The sequence below is a fragment of the Setaria viridis genome, chromosome 4 (genome assembly GCF_005286985.2).
Source record: "Setaria viridis chromosome 4, Setaria_viridis_v4.0, whole genome shotgun sequence".
Lineage (NCBI taxonomy): Eukaryota > Viridiplantae > Streptophyta > Magnoliopsida > Poales > Poaceae > Setaria > Setaria viridis.
Genome location: NC_048266.2, coordinates 10,868,899 through 10,883,329, shown reverse-complemented (window position 1 = coordinate 10,883,329; position 14,431 = coordinate 10,868,899). Strand labels below are relative to the sequence as shown.

Here is a 14,431-nt window from a genome sequence, read left to right as displayed (position 1 = left end):
GCGACCCGGCGCCTGCCTAACCGCCGACCACAGTGCCGTGCGCCCCGCGCCCATGCCATGCGCAGTTGTACGCGATCGAGCACCTACAAGTTGCTTATTATCCACCGCTGGCCAGAAATCTAGAATTCGAATACAAATATAGCAGAGATGAGTAGCAAGTATATTTAGCTAGGAAGATAATGTGATTGCGAATATACAAATATAGCTTGTGTTGAGTCTAATCCCGATCCAATGTATGTTGGCACCTTTCTCTATAGTTGTAATTTCATGTAATACACTCCCTCGATCTCTAAATACAGAGACCCCAAGTTCTAACTTAAACTTTATCCCAAAACTAGGATCGTAAAACATTTATATTGCAATACACATGATTCAACATGGCAATAAATATGAAAACAAGCATAAATATGAAATAAGTATTTAATCCAAGATTGTAGTTACTGAATTAAACAAACAAAATAAAATTAGGTACGATATCCAAAGGACCGTTGTCTTGATTCGGCACCAATAGCACATCCAAATCTTTGTCATGAATGTATAGCGGATCAGATTTCTTTTTCAAAAGTTTCTTAGTGCAATCTCTTTGCTTCATCGATATCCTCCGATCAAACAACTCGTCGTTCGATGAAACATGGTCCTCATTCGCAGCCACCACCGGGTGAGAAACTGCATCACCAAGTACATACATTATTTGGGGCAATATATGAGCATCAAAATACATCCGGATAATTGTATAAAAGAAGAGAGATTATGCAGAGAGACTATTTGCACTTTGAAACAAAAAATAGGATACTTACCAGCTTGATTACCACTAAGTAGCACAGCAGGGCCGGGACACCTTCGTGGACTACATCCTCAACCGAGTACACGATAATAACTGGGTCAACAACTGCATCATAAGCAGAGGGATGAATAATTGCATAGTAATCAACATGGTAAGATGCTAGGCGACGATAAGTAACTGGTTCCTCAACCGAGTACACGATAACAGCTGGGTCAACAACTGCATCATAAACAGAGGGATGAATAATTGCATAGGAATCAACATGGTAAGATGCTAGGCGACGATAAGTAACTGGTTCCTCAACCGAGTACACGATAACAACTGGGTCAACAACAACATGGTAAGATGCTAGGCGACGATAAGTAACTGGCTGATGCTACAAAGTAGTGTTGGTATTGGCATGCAACCAACTATGTATAAAGCTAAATATGAACACAGAGGCATGCAGGAAAATGAAGTACAAACTACAGATACACGAATTCCTAGGTTCCAATTTTAATGACTGATTAGGCCATGTGATGTTGGCAATGTTCAGCAGCGTACACTATAAGTCAACTGCTAATTACTGATTAGGCCATGTGATGTTGGGAGATGATCGATTTACAAGTACATGAAGCCGCTATACCTAAGCAAAATTTGTATCTGTATTTTATATGCACCCAAGAAATTGCTGCGGCCGGAGCCGATGCCATTCATCAAAGAAGTCTGAAATTTCAGTTCTTAAAAGCTAGCCAAACTAAGCACTTGGTAATGCATATGACAGGTAGGTGTCAAAACGAACGTGGAGCTGAATTAAAAAAGCAAAGTATAATATACCTTAAGTGGAAGTATGTATCACATATCATGATGTGACTGTTGACGGTACTTATGTCAGAAATCCGACCGTCACACTACTCAAAGAATAGAACAAAACTAACATTCCTTACTCATTATCAATAACCCAGTTCTACATGTATTGGCAAATAAGTTATTTAAGAGATACAAGTGTATACAAGAGAGGAAACCAATGCAAATGCGGATGAAACACATAGAACACTTGACGCGTACACGACAGTTAAGGAGGCCCACATGCCAAAGCAAATTGTAACAACCTGGGTGCTTAAACGGCGTTTTAATCTTAAGAACAAGTCCTTGTGCTTAGAGAAGAGCTTTGGCAACTTTCAGGCAAGGGAAAGTACCCTTTTTCCCCTCATAAGAAGCCCATCAAAAACCCGGTATACCAATCTGTGTTGTTTTCTCCAAAATCCAGGTCAAAGTTCCCTGGTTTGGTCAACTCAGTCTCCTTTAGCAATTTCGGCTAAGTCTGGAAAATCAGCCCGACCTGACGCCTTAGGGCGGGTTTATCTTTATAAAGTTGAGCAGAACATCAGAAAGTCCCTTTGTCTCTGGCAAGCGACCGAGTGGGTTCTCGCGCCCCCTTCCCCAATGGCAGCGGAAGCCCTCTGCACCCCTTTCTGCAGAGCCTCGCCTCCCGCGCCCATCATCACGCCGCCAGATCCCGGCCCCAGAGCCCGATGTCGCCCGTCTTTTCCGTCCCTTCAGCCACAGTCGCGCCGCCCGGTCGCCGCTACACGATGATTCCTCCACCGCCAACCCCGACCGCGGCCGCGACAGCTCCTTTCCCCCGCTCTGTCAGAAGCCGCCCGACAATCTGTTGTTCCGCGCTCGCCCGCGCGCCCGCGTCCGCCTGTCTTCTCACCTGTGCGCCCTCGATTCTAGCGCCGTTAAACCGGTCGCTTCTATCAAATCTTCCGCACGACGATGCACGCTTTCCGCCAAATCTCAACCACCAGTCTACCCGCTCCTACGCCGCCCTGACGGCAGAACGCAATGATCGCTGGCGTCACCCCCGAAGTTCTGCACCACCGCCCTCTTCGCTCAATCGCCGCCCCGGCAGAGCACTCCATTGCCTCTCCCCAGCCTTCGCGCCACTCCCCTTCTCTCTCTCCCGCACCGCTTCCTTTCCTCTGCTCCAGCAGCTATAAAAGGAATGCCCCCGTCGCCGGAGTTCCCTCCGCCATTGTTGCCCTAGCCATTCTCTCGCTCTCTGCTCAAGCTCCTAGCGCCACCCACCCAGTTCTTGAGGAGTTCTTCTCTCAGTTCTCTCTCAGTTTCTCCAAGTCACCCAGCCGCGTGCTCCTCCGTGCTGCGTAAAAGCTCTCTTGTGATCTGCAAGAAGCACCGCCGCCGCCGTAGCTTTCCCAGTCTTAGCCCTTGTTCGAAGCTTTAGTCCCTCCGCCCAAGTCTGCTTCTTCCCGACCCCAAGCTTTCCTTTCAGGAAGAAGGTGAGTTGCCGACCCCAGTCCGCCTCGCCCGACCCCTCCTATCCGCCCGACCCCGGGTTCGTCTCGCCCGACCCTATCTGTTCCGCCGACCCTTATATCCGCCTCGCCCGAGGGTTCGGCTGTGGTCTTTTTCTTCAACCCGAGGGTGTATGTGTAAAACTGGGGAACCCTTCAACGCTTGCGTCTAAGGACCCCCAGTATATCACATCCTCTGGTTCAAGGATCAGATCATGAGTTCCTTTCCTACCCTTACCTCTTGATCATCATCAGCTCTCTTGAACCACCATAACCTCCTGCTCTTTGTCGCGAGTTTCTGGGCTCAGGCGAGCCAGTGTTGCTGTTGAAATAACTATCTATGCTAACCCTTGCATTGCATTCGTGTAGAGCTGCACCTCGCCGACGGCTTCTACGAGCTTCACCCGGCGCCAGAAGAAGAAGCTGTAGCCGAGCTCCTGTCCTCCGAAGCCGAAGTCGCCTCCGAAGTCGAGCAGTTCCCGTCCTCCTTGCTTGAAGGCAAGCCCCGGTTGCATGAAAATCCTACGTGTTTTGCCAGACTTGCGCATGCCTTCTGTAACATGCTTGTGCATTTACGTATAGGAGTTGTGTGAAACCCTAGATGCATGACTTAGTCATCCCAATGATCTGAGCACGAGCTGTTGGACCGAGTAGCTGCATTGCTTAACTAGGAGACGGTAAAAGTCGAGTGATTTCCTGTCACTCGCGAGTTGTAGGAGTTGCATGTTTACTCTCCTGTTATAACTATAAGGACGATGGATGGGGCAGGGTTTTGGTAACTCTTTGGTGGACGGATGGTCGCCCCGTCTGTCTATGAAAACTTGCTAAGGCCCGACAGTGGTGGTGTTCGTGATCAAGTGTTTGAAAGTACTAGCCTCATACTTAGTATGGGATGAGGAAGCCTAGTACCGGATTGAACCTAGACGTGAGCGGTCGCCCCATTGTTCTTGGAACGGAGTTTCCCCTGCTGGTTGTCGCACGTGGTGGCAAGCGTGGTCACAGAACGGCAGAGGCCGGGTCTGTGGAACCTTGCACCAAAGGAAATGGGCCCGACACGGGTTAGGGGATTGATGGGGAAGGCCGACACAGGAAGCGACCTCCGGGTACGTGGATGTCGTGAGGCTAGGTTCACCATGCATGGTTAAAGAACTCGAATCGATTTGTCTGCCTTTCACAGTTTGAGATTGCTTGATCGCTATGTCACCCTGAGTAAATGAGAAATCTGATGATGACATGTTTATTGATGTATCTATACCTCTTGTTTGGTTCTATGAATGCTTAGAATAGGTGGCACAACCTAGACTGGTAAATGAACCTAGAACCGGAGCTAAAACTTGAAAATAGGGTTACTTAGTGCTTTTGGCAAATAAACCCCTCAGCCAAACAGCCCTGCATGTCTAGAAGGAGGAGTAGTTACTCCTATCGGTTAAGTCTTGTTGAGCTTAGTAGCTCAGCCTTGTTGTAGCTCCTGTTTTTCAGGTGAAGTTGCTGCGCCCGACCCCTCTCTGGTTGGTGCTTGGCCGCCCCAGCTCCCGCCAGGCTGGACGGTCGAGTGGGATCCTTCCTCGGACGGCGAGGAGAGGAACCAGTGATGTCCCGGTTGGCCTCACCAGGGATGTCCGACCCCGACGAAGTCTTCCGCTAGTGTTTTACCCTTGTTGTTTTCCTTGAACCTTGCAAAAACTCTGAAAGGAGTAGCTGAAGAGCTTGCAATATCACCGTGTAAATTCCCTTCAAACACGATATCTTTGGATTTGAGCCCCTTACCCTGATTAGAGGAATCCTTGGACATTTATTGGGTAGACTGAGTTGTACAGCCGGCTCTGAATGGAGGAATAGCATAGCTGGTGAAGATAAAAAGTTCTTGGCCCAGACAAAGCTCATAGGGTTCAGGAGTTGAGCCATAAAAAAATGAGACCATGCCAGGGGGGACTTGTACCTGAGAGTCTGTCGTGCCTGAAGAAAAGTACTTTGCCCAATGATTATATATTTCTGCAGATGTCTGAATGGCTTGAGATTGTTTAACACTCTGCATTTGAAAGAAGACAGGATCCTGACAGGGCCCAAGAGTTTGTACAAAGCTCAAATGCATTGGAATGTTTTGAGGCCCATGGTGTCCTTCCTGAGCTTGATTTTCGCCCAGAAGCTCATTTTCATTGACCTCATCCTGGACCATGTGTAGGGGCTGACCATTATTCTAGGGAATGAACACATCTACTTGCACAGGTTCATTGTTAAAGTTATGAGGAGGAATGTCATCACTCCCTGAAAAGTCTGTCCCATCAATAATTTGCATATTATCCTCCATTGGGTCTTCAGCACCCTCATTATCTGCTGCTTGTATTAAATTGTCAATGCCTCCTAAATCATCATCCACCGCCATATTTAGATCAAAATCTAGACCATTAGGATTAGCATCCTGGACCAAAACATCTTGATTAGCATCGTGTGGTGGAACATGTTGCTCCTGATTAGCTGGGAGAGCTTGTACAATAGGCACTTCTGGGGGTGGTTGGAGCCCAATAAAAGGGGCATTATTCTGTCCTTGAGGCCCCTCTGGCCAGAGACCCCATTGTTGAGCCGGACCATGCGCAGGCACTGCACCATTACCAGCACCTTGGACATTATGGTCAGCGGCATTGGAAGGTTGACCATATCCAAAGAAATCAAACATGTGTGGGTCAACTTCATCAGGAGGTTGGTTTTCATCTTCAGGCCCCACCCCTAACAATGTGTATTGCAGAATTTCACATTGAACAGTCCATGAATTACCTTCAAAGTCTTCTCCCTCTGAACATACCAAGAACCAGGGGATCTCAGTTAAGTCCACTACTCGGACTTTAACAATAACACGAGCCAGATTATTTGGGTCTTCTTCCCAGACTAACAATCTCCCAAAAACCGCCACAGCTTTTTCTATGTCTGATTTTGTCCAATAATCAATATTGAGTCCCAGAAGCATAACCCAAGCCTCACAATTCATAGTGGTGAGTCTATTGTTCCAACCCCTGTTGTGGTCCAAAAAAGAAATCCTGTATTGACCATATTGATGCTGACCACCCCCAATGAGAAAATCTTTGTCATGCACAAAGTGAAATCGAACATATGCTTGACCATATGGACAGGGTTGAATTGAGTGAATAGCAAGACCCTTATGGTTTCGTAGAAAATCATCTAGAAGCTCCCGTATGTACTGAAAAGATACCTGAAGCTGTGGGAGAGGTTCAATCTTTGCAATGGCCACATCACTTTGATTCCGACGCGCTCCACCAAGAACCACCCGTGACATTGGTTTGCGGAAGCCCACCATTTGACGCTGACACCCCCGCGGCATGAAGGGTGTTGGGTTAACGAACTTGTAAGCCATGAATGCTGCTTGGAGATCAGCCAGATCCAGCGATGGTCCAAAAGAAGACAGAGGATTCTCTTCAGTGCAGTTTTGGGGATAATGCGGGAGGGTAGGGCGAGTGGAGGGTGCACTGTTTGCAAATGGCGGCGGAGGTGGCGGAGCTTTTTGCGTGGGCTCCGAGGTCGGGGAGGAAGACGAAGGGACGCCGCCTGGAACCACGCCACTGAGGGGACGTTTCCAAAAAATTGTTTCCTTAGGGGCAGTTGCCGGTATACCCAACAGGGAGAGACCCAACTCTTAAAAATTACCAACTGTCACATCCTGGACGTTGGAGGACCCACTGGTCATAGGGATCACGTTCCGAAACCAGGTGCTCACCGGAAAAGATGACCAGTTATCCAGGCATGGTGGCAGAAATGAAGCTGTATCTTTGGAAAGCCCAGGAAAATGTGGACGAAATCTGCAGGTTGCCGCAAAATGGCCCAAGCGAAAACATGAGCCACAACGAATGGGCCTCAAACAAGAATCTCTGGAATGGGTATTAGATAGACATCTGGAGCACTGAGTTTGGCCCAGCTTCACTCCCCAATTTGTAACCAATGGAGCCGTTGCCATAGGACCCGAGCTACCAATTAAGACAGACTTAAAAGATTGACCTGTTGGACCCAAATTAAGGTCCAAATTAATGCCAAGAGAGGATTGATTTGAATTTTGAATCTCCTGTGCTCTCTGTTCATGAACCCGGGTACGCACATCAAGAGAATTGATCTGGTTCCAACGATTACCAGAGAGATCCGAAGCTGGAAAGCGAACATCATGAAACCCTTTTGATGGTGGTGAGCGTTGACGAAACATAGATCGACCAAGAGGCAAAGAATTGGCTCCAGTTAAAGGTAAAGGAGTCTTCTTAGAGGAAATAGAAATCCAGGGAAAGTGAGTTCCTTGAGAATTTGCTATAACCAATTTGGCGAAGTGCAAACCTCGTTCATTAAACAAGTTGAAATCCACTTTAAAGATATCACAATGAGAAGATCCCATCTGATAGATGAGAAGCCCAACTTCTTTGCAAGAAACACAAAACTTGAAGATCCAATCTTCCACTTCAGAAACTTGAAAGAGGTCCGATGATCCTCCAATGACCGATTGGAGGAGAAAAGCCACATTGCTTACAGAAAGCTTGATCTTTGACCGAGAAAAGGAAGCCAAGAGCCAAAAACTCGTAGAAGTGGAGGAGGGACGAGCCGAAATCCGAGCACCCAAAAGGGACCATACCTTGCTGGAGAAATTGAGCCCTGGACGAAGATCCACATTGGATATGTCCATGGAGACGACCAGGAAGAGGAGAGAGGAAGCTCACCGTCCATGGGGGGTGGACGCCGGGACCAGGTGGTCACCGGCGGGGGGCCGCCTCAGCGCTCGCGGGCACCTCGCCCATGAGAAGTCGTCCCTCCCTCCACCTAAGGGCTCCTTTGATCGGTTTCACCTTGAATCCAATGGTTGTCCTCTTTTCTTCAACCTCTGGAAGATTCTTTGTTAGTCCCTTTGTAAAAGTTGGAGAACTAAGTTGCTACAACAACTTTGCTAATTGGACCATGGTCCAATTCACCTTCGAAGCTTCCCAGATCCACAGCTCAACTCAGCCCCAAACCCTAAAAACCAGTCAAAACCACCTCTTTTCTCTAAGCCCTGAAACTGGCGTTCCTCCAAACTTTGGAGCTTTGAATCTCCAAATCCACCATGTTTTTGAACTCGGTCAAATTATAAAAGTTGGACCTTGGTCTATGTACTACAACCCTTGTAAAGGGAGTTAACATGGCACAGTTTGAAAATTGGGAGATCTAGAGGCTTGAAGATGGGCTCGGCAAAGGATCTCGCGGATCCGTTGGCTAGACAGCGCCAGAGCGCACGTGCGCCGCGCTCCAGAGCGCCGCCGCCGCGTGGCATGACCTCGCTGGCGAGCGCCGCCTCGCCCAGTTGCCGGCCGCGACAAGATGGGTTGATGCGCCTCGCTCCCCAGTCGCACGCGACGACGACCCGCAGTCCTTTGCTCTGTCCCGTCTTGTCCCGCCCGAGACCTCGTCAACCGCGCCAGGCGCACTGCCAGCAGCTCCGCCGTCGCCCTGGCCACTCCGCGACCGAAGACCGGCCGCTGCCGCACCGGTACCACCTCGCCTCCCGCGCGCATCCACCCCACCCGGATAATCGACCGCGCGCCCCAACGCCTTCCGGCCCTCCCGTCACACCCGAGTCGCGCTGCTCGCACGCGCGCCCCGTGACGCAGCCGTCTCCACCAACCGCCGCGCAGGCAATGATAGCTCCTTGCCCCACCTCGCCAGTAGCATGCCCCGGCAGAGCCGCTAGTCCCGCGCATACTTGCATCACACCGCTCGTCCTCTCACCTCGCCTGCAGCGCCCTCGCCTGCAGTACCCTTCCCTCCCTCCTGTCCGCCAATGGCGCCACCGCCATTAATGGCCGCGACCACACATACGCGCAGACCTAGCAGATCTGCGTGCCCAGCAAACCCACTTTGCTCCCCCCAGCCCCAAATCCTTGCTGCCCAACCAGGGCAAGATTGCGTCCAAGCTCACCAATGGAGGCGCCGACCAATCGCCGCCGCGACAGAGTGGCTTGGAGTTTGTCGACCTGTTTGAAGAGCTCGCCGACCTGCTCAAGGAGGCTCTGAGGCCCCTGTCTTGCCGGATCGCCACCGCCCGAAACTTACCGCCTTCCGCCATTCCGCCTCGGCTTGTTTCTTCCCGACCCCGAGACCTCGTCAGTAGGACCGAAGGTGAGCTGTTGACCCGTTTCCAGCTCTTCCCGACCCTGAATAATCCGCAAAAGCAATCAGACCTGGTCCGCCTTGCCCGAGTGCTGTCCGCCTTGCCCGAGTGCTGTCCGCCTCACCCGAGTGCTGTCTGCCTTGCCCGAGGGCTCGGTTGTGTCTTTTTCTTTTGACCGAGGGTATCTGTGTAAAATTTTGAGGACTTCTCTGTGTAAATCTGAGGATCCCGGTACAATTATTCCTTAAGTCTAAGGGTTAGATCGTAAGTTTTCCCCGATCCGACTCTTTTAACTCGTTTTAAATCGACAGAAACTTGGAAATTACATATGAAATTGAGGAAAAAAATAAAAAAAAACGTGAAATCACTTTGGTTGGAATCCTCATTCTGAGTAGAGTCCAATAAAGTGAGTTTTGCACCTTTTCCTGTAGTTTTGCTACAGTTTTGGGTTTAAATCCTTGCAAATACTGTTGAAATCACCGTCTAAGTGTCTTATCCTTACATTGCATTTCATGTAGAGCTGAACCTCGTAGACGAAACGTACGAACTTCACCCGGCACCAGAAGACGAAGTCGTAGCTAAGCAGCCGCCTGCAGGAGTCGAGCTCGTGCACGCCGAGGACCAGTTCGCTATCGCCCCGCTTGAAGGCAAGCCCCGGAGCATAACTCGGTTTTTCTAAACTTGTGCATGCCAGGAGTTGATTGAAACCGTAGATGCATGACTTAGTTTCCTTTGATCTGAACACTAGTATGATAGGCCGCGTAGTTGCAATGCTTAAACAGAACTCGGTAAAAGTCGAGTGATTTCCTGTCACTCGCGAGTTATAGGAGTTGCTTGCTTTCTTTTTGCATCAACCATAGGGATGATGGATGGGGTAGGGCTTTGTGAACTATTTTGGTGGTCGGTGGATTGCTCCGTCTGTCTACATGAAATTGGATTAAGGTCGAAAAGGGTTGGTGTTCGTGATCAAGTGTTTGAAAGTACTAATCTCATACCTAGTATGAGATAGGGAAGCCTAGTACCTGATTGAACCAAGACGTGAGCAGTTCGATCCACTGTCTCTGGAATGAAGTTTCCTTGTGGCCGCATGTGGTGACAAGTGCGGTCATAGAACGACAGACGCCGGGTCTGTGGAGCCTTGTACCAAGGGAAGTGGGCCCGACACGGGTCTGGGGATTGATGGCGACAGCCGACAAAGGAAGCGACCCTTCGTGGTGCGCGGATGTTGTGAGATTAGGTTCACCATGCATGGTTAAGAAACTCGAATCGATTCGTCTGCCTCTCACAGTTTGGGACTACTTGATCGCTATGCTACATTGAGTAAGAATGAAAGATGATGATGATCTAATGTGGTTATTTGTACTAATTGTTTGGAAAACTATGCTTGTTTAGTATAGCTGCTAACTTAGATTGGTAATTGAACGTAGAACTTGTGGCTAAAATATGGAAAGTAAGGACCTACACTAGTTGCTTTTGGCAAAAACAAACCCCTCAGCCAGAAAGCCTTGCATGTCTAGATGTTGGTGGAGTAGTTACCACCTGACGGTTAAGTCTTGTTGAGCATAGTTGCTCAGCCTTGCTTGTGGCACATCTTTTAGGTGATGTTGACATCTCTGAGTTTGCTGCAAGTGGCACTTGGCCTCCCCAGCTTCCTCCTGGGTGGACGATCGAGTGGGATCCCTCCTCGGATGGCGAGGACAGGGACAATTGATGTCATGATCGGCCTCGTCGTGACGGCCGACATCGACGCTAGCTTCCGTTTGTTTATTTCTGCTGCTTAAGAACTTTGCAAACTATGTTTGAATTTCGAACCTGATGTTGTAATGAATTAATGTACTTGTTTAATTTGGATGATCTATTGTATTCTCTGGAACCACTCACCTTCATGTGAGCTATGCTTTCTCGGTCCTGTGGAGTGGTTTATCGGATGAAATTTGATGGACTGCCGAGTTAACTTGATTAAAGCACATGATCATGTGTTACGCGACTTAATTGTGCTTTAGCTAAGTTAATTAGGACGGTTCCGCCACACAAATCAACCCAATCCCGCATGGGTCCACAAGGGTAATGACTAAGGCCTACCACGAAGCCCGCCACACAAAGGTGGTGGCGAGGCGGCCCAACCCAAGGTCGGCCGAACCCTTGGTTCGGCTAAACCTGGATGGGCGTCCCTCATCCTCATCCTCCACGTGGCGGTCCCTGGTTGACTCCCAAAGGTGGTGGAGGAATATTCCTCGAAGATGCCTCTCGGGAACCGTCTCTACAGACCTATAAAGAGAGGAGGAGGAGCCCCCTCTCACACACACCACACTTGAAGCCTCTCTCCCTCTCTCTTGCTACTCATGTAATCCTTAGGCTAGTGGAGTTAGGCTAGAGTTAAATTCTTGTAGTGCTAAGCTATTCTTCGGGTTGGTTGGGGATGTAACCTCCAGTTCTCGGTATGGCTTTATACTCGACTTGTCGGTATCCTATCTATAAAGAGTATAGATGCTATGCTATTTCAGTAGTATATTATGCCATGTCTTGTGCTTTACTAAGTTATACTCATATGCTTAGGCTGAGTCTATTTTATCGATCGGTTTGTTGTGCCTTCGGGCTTGCTCTTGTTCTATGCATGTCGATCATCATAGTCGGGGTTCCGAAGAGGCTAGAGTAGTGATCACGTGTACGAGCGTGGTGCTCGGGCGCATTGGAATCCATCAAATATGATTGTGCCCCATGATCTGAGGGGTAGGCAGCAGGTGGTGACATCCCTGTCCGTCCCTTGTAGTCCCCATGTTCGAGTATGGTGTAGGAGTTCTGAAAGATATTTTGCCTTGGTAGACCAGGGCCGGGTATTCTCCACGTTATGCTGTATGCTTAGAGTTAGCTCTGACCATATGCTTGTATGACCCTTGCTAGTATAGATAGTTGCCACTAGGACCTCTTGTATGCCTTGCTCCCGCTAACCTTAGGCTTATTCTTTTTCTTCTTTATTCTTGAGATTGGCTTGTGTGTGTCACATTACCCTCATATATTTATCATGGCTTACCCCTGTATGAATTTTGGCCTATTAGTTAAGCTTATGATCTGGATATGTATTCGATAAATTCTTTTACACCAATGCCATCCCTTAGGAAAATATAAATAACGCCGGGTGAAATATTACAATGGTATATTCATGCATTTGCGGATTTATTCGTAGCATTAAGAAATACCAACAGTGACAACAACTAAGGCCCGACAATTAAGGCCAAGTAATTGCATTATTTGGTTAAAGCTATCCTAAAAATTTATTTCTTTGCTCCACCTGAGAATGTAGCGCCTGGATCACCTGTTGATGTGCATTAACTGCACGCTTGATTAGTTGTAGGTTTAAGATTTATTTCTGTTCTCCATCTATGGTTGACAAAGATATATTTTGACACGCATTCATCTATGGCTTTATCATGCTCCCATAACTACATGCTTGATTAGTTATAGGTTAAAGCCTTTTGACGTGCAGGCATGCAGTTAAAACCAGTCTATTCTTAGTTCATCAATGATGGGCAATAGCTATGAGATCTATCCATTAGGAACTGATCTCCACAACAAAGAAACAGCCACTGCAGCCACTATGGAGAAGAGCAATATGTCGTATACATCTAAATAATGTTAGATTAGGGTCTTTTTACATCCAGTCAGGGACGATACCTTCACGGCCTGGAAGACGAAGACATCCGCGCTTGATTCGAGCTTGATCCCTCGCCCTCGATCTGGTCCTCTCTTGCCGACCATCCTTGCACCAGCAGACATCGGACAGATAGATGCAAGTTGCAAATTAGTAACATTCGATCGGAAAGGGATAAGGGGTTAATCTCACGAAATAACAAAGACACATCCATATCTAGACTTACCTTGGATTGGAATGTCTTGATGAGGCCGCGCTAGACAGATCGAATCGAATGCGCAGACGAACAGGCGAAGAAGTTTGGGGAAGGAAGACGGGGGAGTCGAGGAGCCGCTTCGTCTCGCTGTCGACGGTTCTCTTTAATCGGATCGGGGCCCGGCGGAGGAGGATCAGAGCGCGCCCTCCTGGACGATGACATCGAGGCCTCGCGGGTGTTGCGGGGGCGTGGTGAGGCAACGCGGGCGGCGCGGACCATCCGACGGGCTCGATTGTTTTCTGGATCGGAGAAGCAGCGTGCTGGACGGTCATCCACGCGCGGAGAGGAACAGAGAGGAATTTTATGCGGAGATCAAGGGATTTAGCGGAAGAAAATCAATCCAACGGCAAGACTTGCAAGTTGGCGAAGCGAAGGCTCGGCCACCCGCGGGTCGCACGAGAAAAAAAGTCCCCTTCTTACATTTTTTAATTGTAAAATTGTAGAGAAGAGATAGAGATAGAACTTTTAGCATTTCAATTTCGTCAAAAAAAATATAAGTACTTTTAGGTAACTAATCAAGAGCCGCACTCATTGCGCCATAAAATCAAGAGCTAACAATCATAATTTTGTCACAATTGCTTTAATTGGAGGCATGAAATAGTTTCCCTTATGTATTTAATTTATTCTTAGATCCCATAAATCCTTATATTTAGGGACGAAGAGAACAACAAAGTAGGATACAATTGTTTTAATGCATAATATTATAGTAAATATGTAAGTGTCCTAAAATCCTTGTGTGGTACTGAGTGAATCTAAAACAAGTACTCCATCCTTAATTAAGTAGTGTAGTAGTTATGAGAAAAAAATCTTGTGTCTCTAATTAAATGTGTTAATTGTGATTGGAAGCCATGCGCATGAAACTTGGAAAGGACAAAACAAAAGCGATTAAATATTCGTGCATGCACTTTGGAAAAAAAGAGAATAATGATAATTAAATGTGTATGCACCTTGAAAATGGAATAAAAATAGGCAACTAATTGCGCGTGCAATTTAAAAAAACTTGTCCACAAGTGAAGATTGCACTAGAAAACACGGGGTGGGGTGTTGCCGCAGAGCAATATTTTGTTTGGGCTTCACAATTATTTGAATTTGATAAAGACACAGTTTTAAGTTTGGTATGGTAGCTACTGAACCGAACCACTTAGAAGGAAGATGCGCAAGAAGACAGTCTCATAACCGCAGCTCTCGAGTTTGCTTGTCGTTGCTTTAATTTGAGCTAGTGTGTTGATTTTATTTGGAACCATTGTTTTTTCTTAAAGCCCGCGGTCTTGTACATATAAGAAGTTTAAATAATTGCAATTGCAGATCACGA

The 14,431-nt window shown here is 47.8% G+C and overlaps 1 long non-coding RNA gene across 1 annotated transcript; it reads right to left on the bottom strand.

Annotated features, from left to right (window-relative positions):
- Nucleotides 1-294: 294 nt before the first annotated feature.
- LOC117853422 (uncharacterized) lies at nt 295-13,387 on the bottom strand. The gene is made up of 4 exons (XR_011898017.1): nt 13,090-13,387; nt 12,887-12,971; nt 798-889; nt 295-666 (listed from the first exon to the last, which is right to left on the bottom strand). It is a non-coding gene; the product is annotated as an uncharacterized lncRNA (long non-coding RNA).
- Nucleotides 13,388-14,431: the final 1,044 nt, after the last annotated feature.